Consider the following 21,643-nt stretch of genomic DNA (forward strand, 5'->3'; position numbering starts at 1 on the left):
CAGGCTGGATTTCATATAGTTTCGTGAAGAACTTTCACGGTTTGGGTTTGATAGTGCAGCACTTATACAGCTACAGTATGTCGCTCTCCAAATGGGAAAGCATCTAATCTAAATGACTGTCTGCTGCGCTTGAAGTGCCAAGCAACCCTCTCTCTCTCTCTCGCTCTCTTGGCTACCGGAACAGCTGGCTGGTGGACGCTTTAGTTCAGAGAAGAAGCGACGGATCGAGGCACATAGCTATAGAAACAGAGGGAGAGCAGAGGAAAGAGAGAGAGAGAGGTGGAATTCTAACGAATTAATCACCGTCTGTTCCCGTGAGTGTGTGTGTGTGAGAGAGAGAGCGTGAGAGTCAAAGGCAGTGAAATAGAGAGAGAGAGAGAGAGAGAGAGAGAGAGAGAGAGAGAGAGAGAGAGAGGAGGGGGAGCGGAGCCTGACGCAGTGTGAGAGGCAGAAACTGAGAGGAGAGAGGCAAAGAACGAGGGAGACAGCAGCGGGCAGGCAGCGCGTCACATCAGGCGCCGTTTTGCATCCAGAAAATCTTGACGCGGGTCAATAACCACATTGACTGATGCCGTGATCGCACGAGCCACTTCCCGGTCACCGCTCTTCACGGAGACCGCAGAGGAGACAAGCTGGGACAAATCAGTACAGACAAAGATAAATACACATATATATAAATATAAATATCCCAGTATCAACAAAACCACACATACTGCCAGAGGCAACGAGGGGACGTTGGTGCCGCGGACACCTGCGAGGCGAAGCTCTTCTTCTTCTTCTTTTTCTACGCTTGCATCTGGAACAGGTAAAGTGAAAAACCATGAGGAGCATGTGTGAACTGCGTGCAGGGCTTTCATGTGCGTTTCATGTGTGTTTCTCGTGATGGCTGGACTCGCATTGCGTAGGCAACTTTGAAATATGTCAAGCGCTCTGGCATTCCTGCGGTTCCGAATTTACCGACACTGAAGCCCGTGTCTAAGAATGTGTGTGTGTGTGTGTGTGTGTGTGTGTGTGTGTGTGTGTGTGTGTCTCTCTCTCTCTCTATGTGTGCGTGTGCACGCGCGCGTGCATTGGTGGTGAACGGGGGGGGGGGGGGGGGGATTTGCTGAATGGCTATTCCCAGGCAGCTTGTCTTGACTGTCTTATCTCCATCCTCATGAGTCCATTGATAAATGCGGGCGCAGATACAGTACGTACACCCAGATTTACATTATCAGTCCGGTGGATGCATGCCTGACAGACACCGTGCTCAATTCCGTGCAAGTAATTTCTGTTCAGATTTTGATGCAAGCCTGCTCAGGATTTGGTAATATTTCTGAGGTGGGGCCACATTTTGCTCACATTTAGCTCGGTCACTTGCTCTTACTGTAGTTTTCGTCCCGGGACGCTCTGTAGTGCCAGAGCCTTCATACCCCTCTGCAGCCCCGTGTTCAGCACCTTGGACAGCGGCTCCACACAAGCCGGGTCGCCGGAGAGAAAAATCCTGCACTCCGAACTCTTTCCCCCCCTCCTCTGTGTTGATGATGTTTTGAAATCGTTATTTCAGCTGTAGATGTCTTACTTTATTCTCAAGCGGAAATAACTTTACACTCATATGATGCCGAAACAGTATTCTCCATAATTTCTGTTTTCCCCCTCTAAACACGCAGAGCACCTTCACCACTGCACTGTAGAAAATCCCACCATAGAAATTGACCATGTGCAGGTGCAGGTGACTAATTAAAAGGGCATTCCTGGGATTTGGTATTATGTTACCTTAAAGTTGGGAGAACATGAGATTGGGTGAAAATTGGGTGTCTGTTGGTTTCCTCCCTTCAGGGGTCACCATAATTTCTCACACCTCAGTCGTTTCTCCACATTTCTCTTCCTTAACAATGGCTTCTTGACAGACAGCCTTCCACTGAGACCTTCTGATGATGCCTCAGTGAACAGTAGATGGATCAACTAAAAGTCCAGATGCATCTCTGAGGTCCTGTGTCAGGCCCTTGTTGGATTTTTCTTTTCCATTTCTTAAGGACACGACTTTCAGATACTGTTCTGTTATAGGTAGTTTTTTAGGCCTGCTACTCCTTTTGTCCTCTACTTGTCCAGTATCCTCAAATCTTTTAAGGACACACTGCACACTATGCCAAGATATGCCAGGTTTTCAACTAAAAGCTCTTTCGAGAATCACCTTGTTGACACAGAAATGCTATTTTATGTCTGCTAATTTTTATATATACATTTTTCCCAACAGGCTGCTAATTCCTCTTTAAGGGTCTCCACAGCAGATCATCTGCCTCCATCTCAACCTGTCCCTACCATCCTCCTCTGTCACACCAGCCCTCTGCATGTCCTCCTTCACTATATCCACAAACCTCCTCTGTGATTTTCCTCTTTTCTCCATCCTCAACTTCCTTTGTCAAGTATATCCACAATCACTCCTTTGCCCATGTCCAAACCATCTCAGCCTTGTGTCCTAACATTGTCTCCAAACTGCTCAACCTGAGCGGTCCCTCTGATGTACTCATTTCTGATTGTGTCCATCCTGATCACTCCCAGTAATCATTTTAGCCTTTTGAACTCTGCCACCCACTCCTCCTCCCATTGTTGTGTCAGCACCACCATCTCCAAACCATACATCACAGTCGGTCTCACTACCATCTTGTAATCCTTCTCTTTCCCTTTAATTTAGACCAAAATGAGGTCAAAATTAAAGCAGCTTATTACGAATCCCAAACATAATATTGTGTCTCCTAACTAGACCTTTTGTCAAACTTTAGTGTCACCTCCTGAGCTGCATAAGTCATTATTTTTCAGGTTTCATGATCATTGTGACAAATAAATGAAACTTCCTGTGTGAAACCAATGGTGAATCCCTTAAAGGAAAAACTGAATACGAGTAGAGAAACCTAATTAATGATAATTCTTCCTAATAGGGCACCGGGTGGGCTGGACTGACTTAATGAACACTGGAATAACGTGAAGTGTATTCACATGGTTTTCACAGTAACCGGATTTGAACCCTGTTGAATACTTAAAGTAGATTTTTGGGAGACCTTTTGTTACCTCTCATCGCCATCATGCAAACATCACTTCAACAGAGTTTCACACATTCAGAGTGACGAGCAGCAGCGCTGTTTAACACTGGGACTCGTGGTGGCTCCAGACTTTGCTAAATAAGTTTCATTCCTTCCCTCCATGCTTTTATTTGTTTCCACAGCTTTTCCATAAATGAATAAACTGGCTGTGAAGCCATAAACCACACCTTTAAAAACAGCCCTGATGTGTTTTTTATAAACACAGCAGCCCGCTAAGTGCACGCGTGTGAGCCAGAGTCACTCAGCCAGTTAAATTTTGGCTTCTGTGCCTCGTGCCTCCTGCCCACTGCCCCACTATCTCTTGTAACGGATGTTGTTGCCACTTTGTCCCATAGGGCATGGACTACTAACAGAGTTTTTCCACTGACTGACTCCAATTGTTGGCTGAGTGCCACAGAGGGAGAGCAGGAAAGAAAAGGAAGAAGGAAAGATTGATAGAAAGAAAAGAGCGAGAGAGGAGCATGGCCCCACTCCTGGCACCATGAATAGACACGAGGTAGTTCCAGCATTAACAGTTTCAATGACTCAGTTTAGGACATTATGCTTTTGGGATTTTAAAATGGTTGACTGGCTCTTTTTAAGGCCGGAGATCCTCTGTCACAGTGAAGTCTTTACTTATCCTGGGAATTCACTGATAACTATCTTAGAGGTCGCTCATCTTGCTTTCATCCTGCATTAGCACTGCAGTGCTTGCTGCAGCAGTACACTTCTCCAATCAACAGGGACATCCCCCCTTCTCCCCTACAAACCTGTGCTTACCAACCTGCTTTGTTTGGTTGTTAAGACCTAAAAGCTTTGCACGACTAAGCCAAACAACATCTCTTTGCAAGCAGCTCCACAGTGAGAGCATTTTGTGCCAAAGCGGCACAAGTGGGAAAAATCTTGCGACCTTAATGGTTACATTTCTAATAAGACAGGTGGCAACACTAAAAATCAGCCATAATGAGAAGTGACAACTTTAGTGGAGAGGAACTGCCAGGATGTCCGCAGGACTAAATGAATGAAAACTGATGGGCGGTGATGTCTGTACTGCTTTCAGTTGGTGCTCTTAACCTTCTCCTGAAGTTGTAAGACGTTTTTTTCTCTCCATCTCTTGCTGTCTCATTTACTGTAGACCCAAGAGCGAGCTATCCATCCATAGTACAATCCAAGTACCTAGAGGCATGACTGTGGGGCAAGTTCTTCAGGAATAGCGCGGCGATGTAATGGGAGCTCACTCCTCGCTCTCCCATCCACTTATTGCATTTTTTCGCCCCTTTGGCTGTCGCTGCAAGAGAGCAACACAGGGCGTGTATCTGGTGAAATCCCCAGCTTAATTTCAGAATCAACTCTCACCAGTTTTTATTTGTCAAAGCCATCCATATTTCAACAGAAACCAGCTCCCCATATTAAGCATGTTGGTGCAGAGTGCTGGCAGAAGCTCTCGTCATAATGTTGATCTTTGTTGAGAGGGAATACCCCGTCGTGTGGAAGCAAATCCGCTTGCATAGTTAATGTGGCACCTCAGTGCTGACTGGGCCTGAATGTGAATACCTTTTTCCCCTTTACTGCGCTATTACTGCAAAATGTTGTGTTACATTTATTGTTTTTCCTTCTTTTTCTTAATAGAAATACAAGTTGGTTGTACAAAAGTCTTAGATTAGGCTACTTGTGTTGAAAGGGGAAAAACTTAACACCTCCACGCTCATGGAGTCATGCACAACGTGCAGCCACAGCAGCCGTGGCATGCACACGTACTCAGCTGAATGCGAACAATGCATGTGCACAAGAAGGGGAGAGGGACGGGTAGCGCAAATAAACACATGTCTACACACAGAGGTGCACGCGGGCGTGCTACAGACACACACTTCCCAGCAAAGGATGCGCACACTCAGGCGAGCACATGGATTAATAATGTACCATATTCCCTGTAGGAGGCTAGTTAGCATTTCAGGAAGATTGCACAAACACTGGGGAACTGTAATTAGGAAGTTATTGTTACAAGTTGCAACTCTCTGTCTCTCTCCCTTTCTCTCTCTCTTTCACGACACACACACACACACACATACACACACACATTGGTAAGCATATAGGCGCATGCATGAATAAAGAATGCAAATGGTGAAGGTTGGGGTAGAGTATTTCTCAGCAAAAATGAGCAGAAACAACACAGAAAGATTAGATACACTATAAAAATGCAAGAATTTTTGCACAGCAATTTGCAGTTTTTGTAAATGCAGCTGAATATCAATGCTGACGCCTCTGAAATACTACCGGCGACCTACTGTGATTATATTCTATGCTGAAATGCACTTTATTTTATTAGAGTTAGTCTGCTGATGTAGATTACAGTAGGAGTACAATGCCAGTAAGTCTACTGAAATTAACAAGGAATGTTTTTGCAGTTTATGCCACAAGACATGTGCAAAATAAATCAGGGGTGTGACGTTGCCCCAGACAAAACCTGAACAGTGCGTTAAAGCAACACAAAAGTTGTCTAAAAGAAGACTAACGCATTAAAAATACTCCAAAAACCTGCTGCCACAAAAAAGGGGAGCGCACAGTTTCTGTGGTCTGGAGTGTGACTGGAATCCAGCTTGTGGTGCATACAGCATTAAAAAGGTGCGTTTAAAAAAAATTCAGAGTAACATCTCCTTTCGCAAATAGTCCCGCTGTCAGAGAGCGGTAGCTTCAGAAAAAATTCTTCAGAAGTTTTTTGTCTTATTCTATGGTGGATCTCAAATACTGGGCAAGTGAGCCAATCAAATCTGTCTGCATAGATGCAAAGAGAAAATCTTCCTCTAATGTAGCTGTAGCTCTAATGTATAGCCAATTAGCGAGTAAGAAGCTATCCTCTCACAGCTCTGAAGTGGAAGGTGAGCTTTTCATTTTGGTCTGACGAAGGCCGTCAAAGTTTGCCCAACAGCAGCTGCATCCATTTAGGGTCTCGAGTCGCGGTGCATAAAGATTCCTGAGAGCCTGTTTCATTAACCCGGTCGTTACATTTTGAAATGCTGAGACAACCCAAAGCTGACCTCATACCTCATATCCATAGCGTAAATGATGAACGAGGTGCTTAATATCTGCTGACACGTATCTCGCTGTTGCCAGTTTTCCACAACTCGACCTAATCCTGACCTACACTCCCCAGTAAAGCTCTACGTAGCTTCTCCTTTTTCCTGTGTCTGTCCAAACATATTCCCGCTCTTCCCAAATTTACCTCTCATCTCTTCCCATCTATCTATACACATACCATAATGCACACGTCCTATGTGTGTGTGTATGTGTGTATTGAGTCAGCTAGTTTGTATGCCGGTTGCTGCCGTACCACCCCTCTCTAGAAATCAAGGCGAGATTGCTGTGTGTATGAGAGGAGGAGAAGAAGAAAGAGCAGAGAAGGGGGAGGGAAGGTGAAGAGGGTGAGGCGATAGAGACTGAAAAGAGAGATGGAGAGAGGGATAGCGATGCCACGGGGCGAAATGAAAAAGGCAGAGTGGAGAAAAAACCCCAGCAACAAAAGGGTGGAAGAATCGCTCAATAGACATGTTTTCCTCCCATTCTCCTCGTCCTTTTTTCCCTTTTCCCCTCTGCCCTCTGTTCTGCAGACAGAACTGTCGCTTTAGCAGAGGTGGTTTGGAGACTGTGGTCTGGCAGAGACTTGAAAAGCTCTCTGATGCTCTGTGTCTGAGGTGCTCTTCAGGGCTAAGAGGAGAAATCTCTCCGGCTGTCCCATTAACTAGTGGAGGCTGAACCATTGAAATCGTATTACCTTCTCTGACTGAGCAGCACATCGGCTTCCTGACAAAGATCAGATCTGTTGTTAAAACCCCGAGACGCCGGCAGCAGCAGAACAACACTGAGATTTTGTTTTTTGATATGTCCCTCCTCTCTTATCTTTCAGGCATCTCTTCTTTGGCGACAAATTTCTCTAGGGTTTAGGCGTCATTTGTATCCCCCTCCCATTGCTTGAAATGCTCTGAGAGCAGCTTTGAAAGAGGCAATGGTGGAGAAGAATGGTGAAGATGATTCTCTCCCCAGTTGCTTAACAGGTAACTTTTACATTTGAGAGTAAGATGATGATTGAATCCCCCCAAAACAATTTTGCTCAGTTTCTAAAAATCCAACCATTTTAACACCTGGAAGCTCTTTTTCAAACCACTTCACGGCGTGCATGGCTGCCCCGGAAACAAGATGTAAAGAACGTACTCAAATAGAAACCCTGAGACACGTCTAACGACTTCTTATTTACAAGGAGCTCATTATCTTTCTGTGAAGTGTGTGCGTGCCCTCAACGACTATTGTTTAATTACAGCTGAGCAATATTATTAGGAGACATCGGGATAGTCAAGCTTAGGGGTTAAAAGCAGAAAGTTTGGGCTTGTTTTTTTTTTGTAAAAAAGAATTATAGAAATACAAGTATAAAGGGGAAGTATTCTGTGCCAGCAAGTGGGAAATATTAGCACATCCTTGTGAACTAGCTTGCTACTGACAGCATCCTGTGCTTAATTAATTCTGTTTTTTCTCCCATACTGTTATAATTGGTGGGGTAAGTCTTATTCACATCAGCACAGTCTACAGCACAGTTGGGTCCGAATCCCCCCCCCGAGACAAAACACTAAATCGGGCACAGTCAGCTAACCTCGTAACTCCTCTGCTCACCGTCAACATACATCAGCAGCACATTGAATCCCTGATATGCGTGAGTTGTGTTATCAGGTAAGCTCTTTGTTTCTTTATTTTTCCAGCTTGTGGCAGAAGATCAAAAGAAAGCACTGAATGCACTGAAGAAGCTACTTTGTATGCATTTGTGTTACAAGTGTGAAAGTGGGCATCTACAAAAAGAAAAACAGCATTTCTTATGGTTTCAGTCTGTCAAGTCAAGTCACGTCAAGTCAAGTTTGTTTGTATTGTCCAATATCCTATTCAGTGTCTCAGCGGGCTTTATAGGCTCACAGCAACAACAGCTCAGATCCAGAGCTTTCGAAGAGACAAGGAAATAAAAAAAGCAAAAAAACCCCCCAAAAACTGTGAGCACACAAAAAATTGAAACTGCTTGAGAGGAAATTCGAAAAGATATTCTCTCCTCTCTGCTGGGAGTATCGAATAACCTCAGATGTGTCAATGATGGAGCAAGACATGGTCTATAATTCCAATGTTTCCACTAGCCTTTAGGTTTGTATAAACTCATGGAGCAGTTTGTGTAACGTTCTCAGGCAGTGGGGAGGACGAGCACAGGACTGAGTGAAAAAGCTCTATGAAATACACAAGTGTTGGCCGTTTCCAAAACCAGAGACCAAATTCAGAATCAGAATCAGAATCAGAATACTTTATTGATCCCTGGGGGAAATTATTTTTTGTTACAGTGCTCCATTTTAAACCAACATTAAGACAAGACAGACAATACGCTAACTAAGAATAGTACAATATATACATATATATACATACATACATACATAAGTCACTTATAAATAAATATTTGGAAAAGAAACATGTGTAGCTGTAGCAGCAAACAGTGTGTTAAGTGGATGCGTTGTACAGGGAGATGGCCACAGGCAGGAATGATTTCCTGTGTCGTTCAGTGGTGCTTTTCGGTAATCTCAGTCTCTCACTGAACGAGCTCCTGTGACTGACCAACATGTCATGGAGTGGGTGGGAGGTGTTATCCAACATTGTCTTTATCTTGGACAGCATCCGCCTCTCCGACACCACCTTGAGGGAGTCCAGCTCCATCCCCACAACATTGCTGGCCTTACGGATCAGTTTATTAAGTCTGTTGGCATCTGCGACCCTCAGCCTGCTCCCCCAGCATGCAACAGCATAGAGGATCGCACTGGCCACAACAGACTCATAGAAAATCCTCAGCATTTTCTGGCAGATGTTGAAGGACCTCAGTCGCCTCAAAAAATAGAGACGACTCTGGCCCTTCCTGTAAAGTGCTGTGGTGTTTTTAGCCCAGTCCAGTTTATTGTCAATGTGTACTCCAAGGTATTTATAGTCCTCCACAATGTCAACACTGACCCCCTGGATTGAAACAGGGGTCAAGTGTTTCCTGGTCTTCCTGAAGTCCACGATCAGTTCCTTGGTCTTTGCCACGTTGAGCTGCAGATGATTCTGCTCACACCACGTGACAAAGGAGTCGACTACAGCCCGGTACTCTGTCTCATCATCCCTGCTGATGCATCCAACCACCGCAGAGTCATCAGAAAACTTCTGAAGATGGCAGGTCTCTGTGCAGTGGCTGAAGTCTGTGGTGTAGAGGGTGAAGAGGAAGGGGGAGAGGACAGTCCCCTGTGGTGCCCCTGTGTTGCTAATCACCTTCTCAGACACACACTGTGGGAGACGTACATATTGTGGTCTTCCTGTCAGGTAATCAACAATCCAGGACACCAGAGAAGCATCCACCTGCATCGCTGCTAACTTATCACCCAGGAGGGTCGGCCTGATGGTGTTGAAAGCACTGGAAAAGTCAAAAAACATGACCCTCACAGTGCTCGCCGGCTGGTCCAGATGGGTGTAGACACGATTGAGCAGGTAGATGATGGCGTCCTCTGTTCCGAGACGAGGCTGATAAGCGAACTGAAGGGGATCCAGATGTGGTCTTACTATGGGTCGCAGCTGGTCCAGGATGAGCCTTTCCAGGGTCTTCATGATGTGGGAGGTCAGTGCCACGGGCCTGTAATCCTGGGGGCCACTGGGACGAGGCGTCTTTGGTACAGGGACGAGGCATGATGTCTTCCACATCACCGGGACCCTCTGCAGACTCAGACTCAGCATAAACAGTTTATGAAAGACTCCACACAGCTGGGGGGCACAGGCCTTGAGGACAAGGGGACTCACTCCAGCAGACTTGCCTGAGTGAAGTCTCCTCATTTGCATCTCAACCTGGTATTGAGTGAAGGTGATGGGTGGGGGAGGGGTGTCAGGAATCTCACAGGAGGCAACATGTGAAGAGAGAGGCTGGCACAGTGGTGTGGCTCTGGATTCCAGGCTGACTGCAGGTGAGGTTGTGGGGGTGGGAGCAGACACTGTGGTGTCGAATCTATTGAAAAACAGATTCAACTCGTCGGCTCTATTCTCACCTCCCTCAGCTCCCTTGCTGTTGGTTGGCCTGAATCCAGTGATGGTCTTCATGCCCCTCCACACCTCTCTCATGCTGTTCTGCTGGAGTTTCCACTCCAGCTTCCTCCTGTAATTGTCCTTAGCCTCTCTGATCTTGTCCTTTAGTAACACCTGGACCTTCCTCACCTCCTCTTTGTTGCCCCCTCTGAAAGCCCTCTTCTTGTTGTTGAGGAGGGCTTTGATGTCCTTAGTCACCCACGGCTTGTTATTTGGGTAACAATGAACAGTCTGAGCTGGAACAATGGAGTCGATGCAGAAAGTTATGTAGCCTGTGATACACTCAGTAAGCCCATTGATGTCCTCGGCGTGAGGCTCACAGAGTGTTTCCCAGTCGGTCACCTCGAAACAGCCCTGTAGTTCCGCTATTGCCTCCTCTGACCACCACCTAACAGTCCTGGTGGTCACAGGTTCCCTCCTCACAATTGGCACATAGCGGGGGGTGAGGTGAATCAGGTTATGATCTGACCTACCAAGTGGGGGGAGGGAGGAGGAGCTGTATGCATCCTTGACGTTAGCATACAGTAAGTCTAAAGTTTTCTCTCCCCTGGTGGGACAGTCCACATATTGTTTGAATGTTGGTAGTGTATTGTCCAGTGATACATGGTTGAAGTCACCCGGGATCACAATAAAGGCACTCGGGTGCTGAGTCTGTAGCCGAGCTATGGCAGAGTGGATAGTGTCACATGCAGCTGTGGGGTTAGCAGAGGGGGGAACATAAACAGCCACCAAGATGACGTGAGAGAATTCCCTGGGTAAATAATACGGCCTGAGTCCAACAGCACACAGTTCAGTGTCCGGGCAACAAATCCTTTCTTTGATTGTTATGTTGGCAGGGTTACACCACCGGTTGTTAACTAAAACAGCAAGCCCACCTCCTTTACGCTTACCGCTAGCGATGCTGTCCCTGTCCGCCCGAACAGTGTGGAAGCCTTCCACGGAAGCATTCTCATCGGGAATGACCTGGTGCAGCCATGATTCGGTGAAACACATCAGGCTACACTCTCGGTATTCCCTCTGACTCCGTACCAGTGCTGAGAGCTCGTCGATTTTAATTGCCAACGATCGCACATTTCCCATCACGATAGACGGCAGACACGGTTTAAACCTCCTCCTCGCTTCGAGCCTCCGCTGTCTCACCGTCACCTTTTTTCTTCTCTTCTGTCCTTGACCTCTGCATCCCCGATGTGTTTTCCTCCAAATTTCAGCTGGTACTTCTGCGGGCCTGGCCAGCGAACCGGCCGGCATCAGGGCGATCAGCTGATCTCTGGAGTAAACAGTCCGTGCGTGTAGGAGATGTGCCGCGGTCCCGTTCCTTGATAAAAGTAACAGTTCCACGGCCACCAGAAGAACAAAAACTCTCTCAATCCACATGATTGAGTAAGAGATAGAAAACGGAGGAAAATACAAGTCAGAAAAAAAAGAATACGTAAGAAAAAAGAGCTAAACTAAGAGAAAAGCAGGAGCGACTGTAACAGGCTGCACGCTGGTTGGCGCATGCGCACTACTCCATTCAAATTCAAGCTAATACTGGATGTTTTCACCATTCGAAGTGGAATCCTCGTGTTTTTATCAAAACATCTTAAAAATATATAAAGTAGGATAGTTAAAATAATTCAGCAATGCATAACTTGTGAGGTTTTCGAGAAAGGTATAGCTGAAGAAGTCAAACATCAAAAAAGACACATGAATGCACATTTACTGGCCACTTGATTAGGTTCAGCTTACTCTTACCGCCTTGAACCTCTTTTGTCTTCAGGCATATATTTAACAAGGTTCTGGAAACATTCCTCAGAGAATTTGGTCCATATTGGTAAAAAAAATGGTAAAATGGCCTGTATTTGTATAGCGCTTTACTAGTCCCTAAGGACCCCAAAGCGCTTTACACAACCTGTCATCCACCCATTCACACACTGGTGATGGCAAGCTACATTGGAGCCACCGCCACCCTGGGGTGCACTGACAGAGGCGAGGCTGCCGGACACTGGCGCCACCGGGCCCTCTGACCACCTCCAGTAGGCAACGGGTGAAGTGTCTTGCCCGAGGACACAACGACCGAGACTGTCCAAGCTGAGGCTCGAACCAGCATTACAAGGCGAACTCCCAACTCTTGAGCCACGATCGACCAATATTGAGATGTTGGCATCATTTGTTGGTCACACATCCATGATGTGAATCTCCTGCTCCATCGCATCCCAAAGATGCTCTGCTGGATTAAGATTTGTTGACTGTGAAGACCACCTGAGTACAGGAAACTCAATGTCATGTTTAAGAAACCAGTCTGAGATGATCTGAGCTTTGTGACATGGTGTGAGATCCTGGTGGAAGTAGCAATCAGAAGATGGGCGCACTGTAGTCATAAAGGGATGGACATGGTCAGGAACATTACTCAGGTAGGCTGTGGTTTTTGAATGATGTCTTGCACCAAGGAAATATCCCCAGCACTATTACAACACCAGCCTGAAATACTGATGGTTTTGATTTTTGAAACCAAATTCTAATACTACCATCACAACTTCAGCAGAAACTGAGACATCACATCAGGTTTTTCCGATCTTCTATTATCCACCTTTGGTCTCAATTTCCTGTTCTTAGCTGTCAGGAGATGAATCCAGTGTGGTCTTCTGCTTGTAGCACAACACAAGGAGGTCTGACATCGTACATTCGGTAACGAGTGGTTATTTGAACTACTTTTGCCTTCATACCAGTTCAAAAAAGCCTGGCCATCCTTCTCTGACATCAACAAGACATTTTCTCTCAGAGAACTGCTGCTCACTGGATAGTTTCTCTTCTTTTGAACCACACTCTTTAAACTCTGCTGATGGTTTTTGTGGGAAAATCCCAGTAGTCCAGCCTGTTAGCCTGCCTGCAGTTGGTGTAGGCAGGCTTTAAAAAAAGCTAAAGCTGCAACCTACTTTCACCCAAGGTCCTCTTTTTTCATGTGGCAATTTAATCGTACCATGTCATGTCAGTTGTCACTGGTGCATACTGTGCTTTGTGCAGGGGTCTCTTTAGCCAAGACATCATTAAAGTTAAATGGATCAATAAAATGAATGACTATTTCCTTAATCAGATCCACTATGACAGTCTTGGATGGCTGAAACAACTTCTCAGTTTTCAGCCACTCGCTCTGTGTTAAATAGTTTATGGTTAAGATTTGTACTTTTTCAAGTTAATTAGTAATACCCATATGGCTGGCAGGGAAGCCAGGTTGATAAGTGGGTGTCCAATTTAAGTGTCTGTTTTGGTAAATTTGTGAAACACGGCCACAAGTGAACTTCAACCAGGAACAAAAGAAAACTAGTTTTTTGAAATAAACAGTTTCGGGCATTTGATTCATGAATAATGCGTAAACACAGTGTGTACGTGTAAAAGTAACGCAAGCCCCACTATTTGTTGTTTCTGAATTTATTAGTGTAAGTGGATGCCATACTATTTGATGGTAAGGCTGCTGTTCACAGCTGCAGGTTTTTCGGAGTCCTGTGATCAAACATGTTTTTGCTTAATTGATCCCGTGTTTCCATGACTTGTCCTTGTTCCTGTTTTCGATTTTTAAAAACCTTCTTTGTTCAATTTAGCACTCCAGCTATTTACAAGCTTTGTGAAATCATCCAGTTGGCAATCACAGCAGAGGCTAAACCATACAAACCCTTTGTCTTTTTTTTTTTTTTTTTTTGTCATTTTTTTTTTTTTTTTTTTTTTTTTTTTTTTAATAAATAGGACAGGGGGAATGAATGAGAGAGAGAGGGGGAGAGAAAGAAAGAAAACCCAAGGGGGGAAGAGACGGTGAGAAGGGGGGGGAAGAGAGACAAAAAAAAAAAAAAAAAAACTCCTGGGTCACCTGTATGGAGAAAAAACAAACAAACAAACAAACAAACAAACAGAGGAGACAGCAAACAACAAAGAGCAACATAATAATAGAGAAAGCAAAGCACCATCACAATAAACTAGCTAGTCATAGATATCAGTATTTACTAAGTAATAAACGATATTGTGCAGCACGCAAGATAGACAGCGCACAGTGTGCTTTGAGGCAGCAGCCAAGAAAGCTTTAGTCCGCGTCTGTGAATACCCATGTGTGCATACCTGTGTGGATCAGCATGCTTGCATTCCAAAGGTTTCTCCATGTAATGATCTGCTAGGGAGTGTGGGGGGGCCACAGCCCCGTCCTCCAGGGTGTGAAGCGGGTATGGAGGAGATCAAAACTCCAGACATCCAGAGGCCCCCAGAACACAAGAGACCATGGAAGACCAACAGAGGGGCAGCCGCGCCACTGTCCCAGTAAGAGCTGAGGAGAGTCCCAGATGAGGGCTCACTCAGCAGCCGCGGAGCAGAAGCCAGGGGGGGTTGCAGTGACGCGCCCGTGAGCTCCGCCGGCCCCCAGCTGCGCCTGAGTGACCGAGCCCTAGGCCGAGAGGCCGGGGGCACCCCACCTCCAAAGGGGCCCGAGCGAGCCCCAGGCCCCAGGCCCCGACAAGCGGCCGCCAAGGAGTGAGCCGGTGTGTACCCGGACGCCCACCCCCAGACACAGAGAACCACCAACACACCGACACCTGAGGGAGTCCGCCACCGGCAGGGGAAGTGGTGGTGGGTGGAGATAGGCCTCCAAACCTTGGAGGGCCTGAGGTGTCCCCAGAGAGGTGGCGTCTGATACCCAACCTGACATATAGACACAGACATACAGGCACACACAGATACAAACATCCATTCCCACCCTCATGCTCTCATATGCACTCACTCCACACTCAACCAACGTGGAGACAGACATAAAGAGACGCTGTACACACAATCACACTCCCCAAGCGTACCCTACAAACCGGGTCTAGGTACCCTTGCCCCTGGAGGGGGGAATTGCACCCAGACCCAGGTGGTGTTACCCTTTTCCCTGCGGTGGGGAGAGGCAGACCACCCCGACTCCGCAGCAGCAGGGAGGCCCCACACCCCAGACCGCAGTCGGACGGCCAACTCCTCCTACTAGCCCCCCCGCTCCAGCAGGCCGCAGAGAATGGGGGTGGGAGAAGACTCCAAACCTCCCTCCACCCGCTCATTGTAGTGTTGATGCATATGTGTTCTAAGGTGCAATTAAAACCCAGGAGGGCATGGAGCTACCTGCCAAGGAGCAGCAGGTAAGCGCATGGTCCCTCCTGCTAGCCCTCAATGACTAAGTGTATTTAAAATTGAGAGGTGGGCAACGACGTCAGGGGTGAGGTATACACCCTGATGGTGATTTGGACTCCGTGATTGTGCCCACCCCCAAGATCCTATATGTATGTGTAATGAGAGTGTGAATAATGTGAATGTCTAAGTTGTGGGATAAAATTGAGGCAGAGGCAGCCAGAAGGGGACGGGGGGGGGGGGGTAGCCTCCTCCGCACCCTGGTGACATACCCCCACTCCAAGGCCCTGCATGTGTGGGTGGTTGTGGAGGAGCGGGAAGAGGGAGGCAGCTGGAGATGGGGAGGGAAGGAAGGGAGGGGCAGGTAACCCCTCCCTGGGGCCAGCTCCCCCGCTGACCCCAGTAGGCACTCCCACCCTCCGCGACCCGCCAGGGAAGGGGGGCCCAGGCCCATCAGACCGGGGCCCAGTGCAGTAGCGCCCCCCGGCTCCACAGAGCCCTGGACAGTCCACCCAACCCCACCACAGAGAAAACTGCACCCACCCCACCAACCACACCTCTTCCAGACTACATAAGACGGTAAACGCCCAGGCTGAGATCTTCCTCCACCTCTCCTGTATCTCCCCCTCCTGCAGAGAGTTCCTGAGAGAAGAAAGCTCCTGCCAGATGTGACCATCCCCCCCACCAGTTGAAGAGCCCCCCAGGCGGCTCGATGCACCGGCGGCACCCTGCTCCAGGGCCGGGCCCCCATGCACCCACCCGCCCACAACCCCGGCAACACACCAACCAGGACCCGAGCCCCCGAGGCCCGGCCCGGGCCCCCGCCCAGAGACGGAGCACCCCCAGAACCTCACGCCCATCCCGGACCCACCCAGGGGCAGCCAGGTTGCCAGGTCAGTAACCCACGTCCGTCAGCACAGACCCTCCCCTAGCCCCGCTGCACGCAGCCGCGAGGAAACAGTCACCTGAGAGCCAACAGAGCCCTCAACCGGACGTGACCGCTACCCCGGGTTGAGCCCCCCAAGGAAGATGCCTCCGGGGAACCCCCCGACGCCCTAAGCCTGTCCCTACCCCCTCACCAATCACAACAGTGAAGGCGGGACCAAACTATGACCCCCCACCCCCACTAGGTGATGGAGCTGATAAAAGGGGCCCAGAGCAATTGATCTGATGTGGTGGCAGAGGCTGTGTCAAGACTAATGTAATCTAATAGATAATTTCTATATTGGTTAGAATTAAGATTATTTTTATTTTTCCAGTTCATGAGGACTGTTTTCTTGGCTATGCATAGGGCAGTGAAGATCATATGGGCTATATTCTTTTCTGAAGTGACATTATCTAAGCTGCCCAACAAACACACTAAGGGGGAGGTTGGAATGTTACATTTCAGACACTTTGATAAGTCTTCACATATCTCGCGCCAAAACTTTTGCACTGGTGGACAGAACCAAAGAGCGTGGATGTAATTGTCTGGTGTATTGCCTTGACAGTGTGAGCAGTTGTTGGAAGATGTAAAGCCCATCTTAAACATCCGATGACCTGTATAGTGCACTCTATGAAGTATTTTGTATTGTATTAATTGCAGACTGGGATTTTTAATTAATTTAAAAGTTTTTAAGCAAATCTGAGACCAGAAGTTTTGGTCTAGGTTGACTGATAAATCTGCTTCCCACTTTGCAGTAGGAAGGGATATTGATTCATCTAATTTAGAAAGTGTTCTGTATATTTTAGATAATAATTTGGGGGATTTAAGAGTAAGAAAATGTGCCGCACTTAGTGGTGTTTGTAATTCAACTTGACTGAGGTTAAATTTCTTTTTTACTATGGATTTAATTTGTTGATATTCTAAAAACCTTGTCTTGTTGATCCCATATTGTTCAACTAGTCTGTCAAATGGAATAAATTCTGTTCCCTCTAATATATGTTCTAAGTATTTAATTCCTTTACAACTCCATTCTGGGAAATTAATCATATTATTGTTTTGTAATATGTCAGGGTTATTCCAGATAGGTGTACGTTTGCATGGGATTAATGAAGACTCCGTTATTTTTAGAAACTCCCACCATGCTGTTAGAGAAAAGCTGATGTTGATACTTTTAAAGCATTCATGTCTTTTGATGTTTGAGCTAATAAATGGTAGGTCTGAAATCTCTAGATCCTTGCATAGTGCCTGTTCGACATCTAGCCAGGGCTCAACTAAGAAGGTATGTTTTAACCATTCTGAGATGAACTGAAGCCTGTTGGCTAAGAAGTATTGGTGAAAATTAGGCAGATCTAATCCTCCTCTATCCTTGGTTCTTTGTAGCGTTTTTAAGCTAATACGCGGGGGTTTATCTTTCCAAAGGAATTTGGAAATATATGAATCCAGAGATCTGAACCAATCTTGTGATGGTTTGTTAGGGATCATCAAAAATAAGTAATTTATTTTTGGCAAGATCATCATTTTTATAGTGGCGACCCTTCCCATGAGTGATATGGGTAAAGATTTCCATCTAGTCAGATCGCCTTCTACTTTCTTTAGAAGTGGGATGTGGTTTAGTTTAATTAAGTCTGAAAGCTTAGGAGAGATATTAATACCTAAATATTTAATATTTCCGGATTGCAGTGGGGCAGAGGAAGAATTATGGAAGGAGCAGTTAATGGGGAGAACTGTAGATTTTGGCCAGTTAATTGAATAATCTGAAACTCTTGAAAACCAGTTTATTAAAGTAGTTACCTCAGAGAGGTTGGTTTGTGTGTTTTGCAGAAAAAGCAACACATCATCCGCATAGAGACTGATTTTATGTTCTATGTTCTTACATTTTATGCCCTTAATTGTTGTAGCCTGTCTAAATGCTGCTGCTAGAGGTTCGATAAAAATTGCAAAAAGTGAGGGGGAGAGTGGGCATCCCTGTCTGGTGCCCCTCAGGAGACAGAAGCTGGAGGATGTCTGGTCATTTGTTCTGATACGAGCTGTTGGGGAATTGTATAATATTCTTATCCAGTTTATGAAAGAGTTTCCAAAACCAAATTTGTGTAAAGTTGCGAATAAAAATTTCCAATTAACTCTGTCAAATGCTTTTTCTGCATCTAGAGATAATATTATGGCTTCGATGTTTTTATCGTATGAGTAGTCTATTAAATTAAGTAATCTACGAGTGTTTGTTGAGGAGTGCCGACCTTTTATGAAACCAGTTTGGTCAGGATGAATTAGGAGGGGGGTCATTTTCTCTAATCTCTTTGAGAGAGCTTTGCAGATTATTTTAAGGTCTACATTTAAAAGAGAAATTGGACGATAGCTTGAGGGAAATAAAGGGTCTTTGCCTGGTTTTAGCAGGAGACTAATGTTGGCAGAATTCATATTTGGTGGTAGTCTGCCCTTTTCCTCGATTTCCTGCAACATGCTGTGGAATACTGGTGCCAAAATTGTCCAGAATTCTTTGTAGAATTCTGCAGGGAAGCCGTCTGGACCTGGAGCCTTATTATTGGGCATACTTATCAGGGCTTCCTGGAGTTCACTTGGCGTCAATGGCGAATCCAATTCCATTGCTTGACTGTCTAGTAATTTTGGAAGAGTTACGTTGTCAAGAAACAGATCAATTTCATTTTTAGATGGGTTTATTTGTGGTGAGTATAAAGTTTCATAGAAATCCCTAAAAATGTTGTTTATTCTTCCAGGGTCATATATTGTGTTCCCCGATAAATCTTTAGCAGCACATATAGTTGTTTTTTCTTTATTTATTTTTAGCTGGTTAGCTAGAAATCGACCTGATTTGTTACTGTGTTCAAAATTCTGCAAGCGAAGTCTTTGTATAAGGAATTGTGTTTTTTTATTAATAATTTCATTTAATTCTAGTTTTGTTTTGCATATTTTGTTCAATGTTTCCTGATCTTGGTCGCACGCGTAGGCTTCTTCTAGTGATTTGATGTTTTTTTCTAATTCCTGAATATTTTTGTTTTCTTCTTTCTTTTTGTGTGATGAGAAAGAAATTATTTTACCTCTCATCACAGCTTTCCCTGCTTCCCATAGAACAGAAGCAGATATTCCGGGAGTGTCATTAAAGTCTAAATATGAAGTCCATTCCTTTTTAAAGTATTTAATAAAGTCTTCATCTTTAAGTAGTGATATATTAAATCTCCAGTTTTTACTTGGCGTAGTATTATTCTTGTGCATTAGTGTTAAAGATACAGGAGCATGATCGCTGACAGCTATAGGATGAATCTCAGTGTCTGAAATGTCACACAGCAGTGAGCTGCTGACCAAAAAATAATCCAGACGAGAGTAAGAGTGATGAACATGCGAGAAAAAAGTATATTCCTTACTGGTGGGGTGAAGAGAGCGCCATGCATCGCAAAGACCAAAGTCGTTCATATACTGTTTGATTATATTTGTGGACTGCCAATTACGCTGAGTTCCTGTTGTGTTGAGCCTATCCATTTCTTCATTTAGTCCAAGAGAAAAGCAGGAGCGACTGTAACAGGCTGCACGCTGGTTGGCGCATGCGCACTACTCCATTCAAATTCAAGCTAATACTGGATGTTTTCACCATTCGAAGTGGAATCCTCGTGTTTTTATCAAAACATCTTAAAAATATATAAAGTAGGATAGTTAAAATAATTCAGCAATGCATAACTTGTGAGGTTTTCGAGAAAGGTATAGCTGAAGAAGTCAAACATCAAAAAAGACACATGAATGCACATTTACTGGCCACTTGATTAGGTTCAGCTTACTCTTACCGCCTTGAACCTCTTTTGTCTTCAGGCATATATTTAACAAGGTTCTGGAAACATTCCTCAGAGAATTTGGTCCATATTGGTAAAAAAAATGGTAAAATGGCCTGTATTTGTATAGCGCTTTACTAGTCCCTAAGGACCCCAAAGCGCTTTACACAACCTGTCATCCACCCATTCACACACTGGTGATGGCAAGCTACATTGGAGCCACCGCCACCCTGGGGTGCACTGACAGAGGCGAGGCTGCCGGACACTGGCGCCACCGGGCCCTCTGACCACCTCCAGTAGGCAACGGGTGAAGTGTCTTGCCCGAGGACACAACGACCGAGACTGTCCAAGCTGAGGCTCGAACCAGCATTACAAGGCGAACTCCCAACTCTTGAGCCACGATCGACCAATATTGAGATGTTGGCATCATTTGTTGGTCACACATCCATGATGTGAATCTCCTGCTCCATCGCATCCCAAAGATGCTCTGCTGGATTAAGATTTGTTGACTGTGAAGACCACCTGAGTACAGGAAACTCAATGTCATGTTTAAGAAACCAGTCTGAGATGATCTGAGCTTTGTGACATGGTGTGAGATCCTGGTGGAAGTAGCAATCAGAAGATGGGCGCACTGTAGTCATAAAGGGATGGACATGGTCAGGAACATTACTCAGGTAGGCTGTGGTTTTTGAATGATGTCTTGCACCAAGGAAATATCCCCAGCACTATTACAACACCAGCCTGAAATACTGATGGTTTTGATTTTTGAAACCAAATTCTAATACTACCATCACAACTTCAGCAGAAACTGAGACATCACATCAGGTTTTTCCGATCTTCTATTATCCACCTTTGGTCTCAATTTCCTGTTCTTAGCTGTCAGGAGATGAATCCAGTGTGGTCTTCTGCTTGTAGCACAACACAAGGAGGTCTGACATCGTACATTCGGTAACGAGTGGTTATTTGAACTACTTTTGCCTTCATACCAGTTCAAAAAAGCCTGGCCATCCTTCTCTGACATCAACAAGACATTTTCTCTCAGAGAACTGCTGCTCACTGGATAGTTTCTCTTCTTTTGAACCACACTCTTTAAACTCTGCTGATGGTTTTTGTGGGAAAATCCCAGTAGTCCAGCCTGTTAGCCTGCCTGCAGTTGGTGTAGGCAGGCTTTAAAAAAAGCTAAAGCTGCAACCTACTTTCACCCAAGGTCCTCTTTTTTCATGTGGCAATTTAATCGTACCATGTCATGTCAGTTGTCACTGGTGCATACTGTGCTTTGTGCAGGGGTCTCTTTAGCCAAGACATCATTAAAGTTAAATGGATCAATAAAATGAATGACTATTTCCTTAATCAGATCCACTATGACAGTCTTGGATGGCTGAAACAACTTCTCAGTTTTCAGCCACTCGCTCTGTGTTAAATAGTTTATGGTTAAGATTTGTACTTTTTCAAGTTAATTAGTAATACCCATATGGCTGGCAGGGAAGCCAGGTTGATAAGTGGGTGTCCAATTTAAGTGTCTGTTTTGGTAAATTTGTGAAACACGGCCACAAGTGAACTTCAACCAGGAACAAAAGAAAACTAGTTTTTTGAAATAAACAGTTTCGGGCATTTGATTCATGAATAATGCGTAAACACAGTGTGTACGTGTA

The 21,643-nt window shown here is 45.5% G+C and overlaps 1 protein-coding gene across 1 annotated transcript in view; it reads left to right on the forward strand.

The window, feature by feature from the left end:
- The first annotated feature begins 268 nt into the window (after positions 1-268).
- LOC146707403 (protein ELFN1-like) overlaps positions 269-21,643 on the forward strand; it is a 141,425-nt gene continuing 120,050 nt past the window's right edge. Inside the window, exon 1 of the mRNA XM_085458742.1 lies at positions 269-805. The gene's annotated coding sequence lies outside the window, so the exon portion shown is untranslated. The remainder of the gene's footprint in view (positions 806-21,643) is intronic.

The sequence above is a fragment of the Copadichromis virginalis genome, linkage group LG6 (assembly GCF_057382275.1).
Source record: "Copadichromis virginalis isolate Kocher_CV1m ecotype Utaka linkage group LG6, C_Virginalis_male_GT1.1, whole genome shotgun sequence".
Classification (NCBI taxonomy): domain Eukaryota; kingdom Metazoa; phylum Chordata; class Actinopteri; order Cichliformes; family Cichlidae; genus Copadichromis; species Copadichromis virginalis.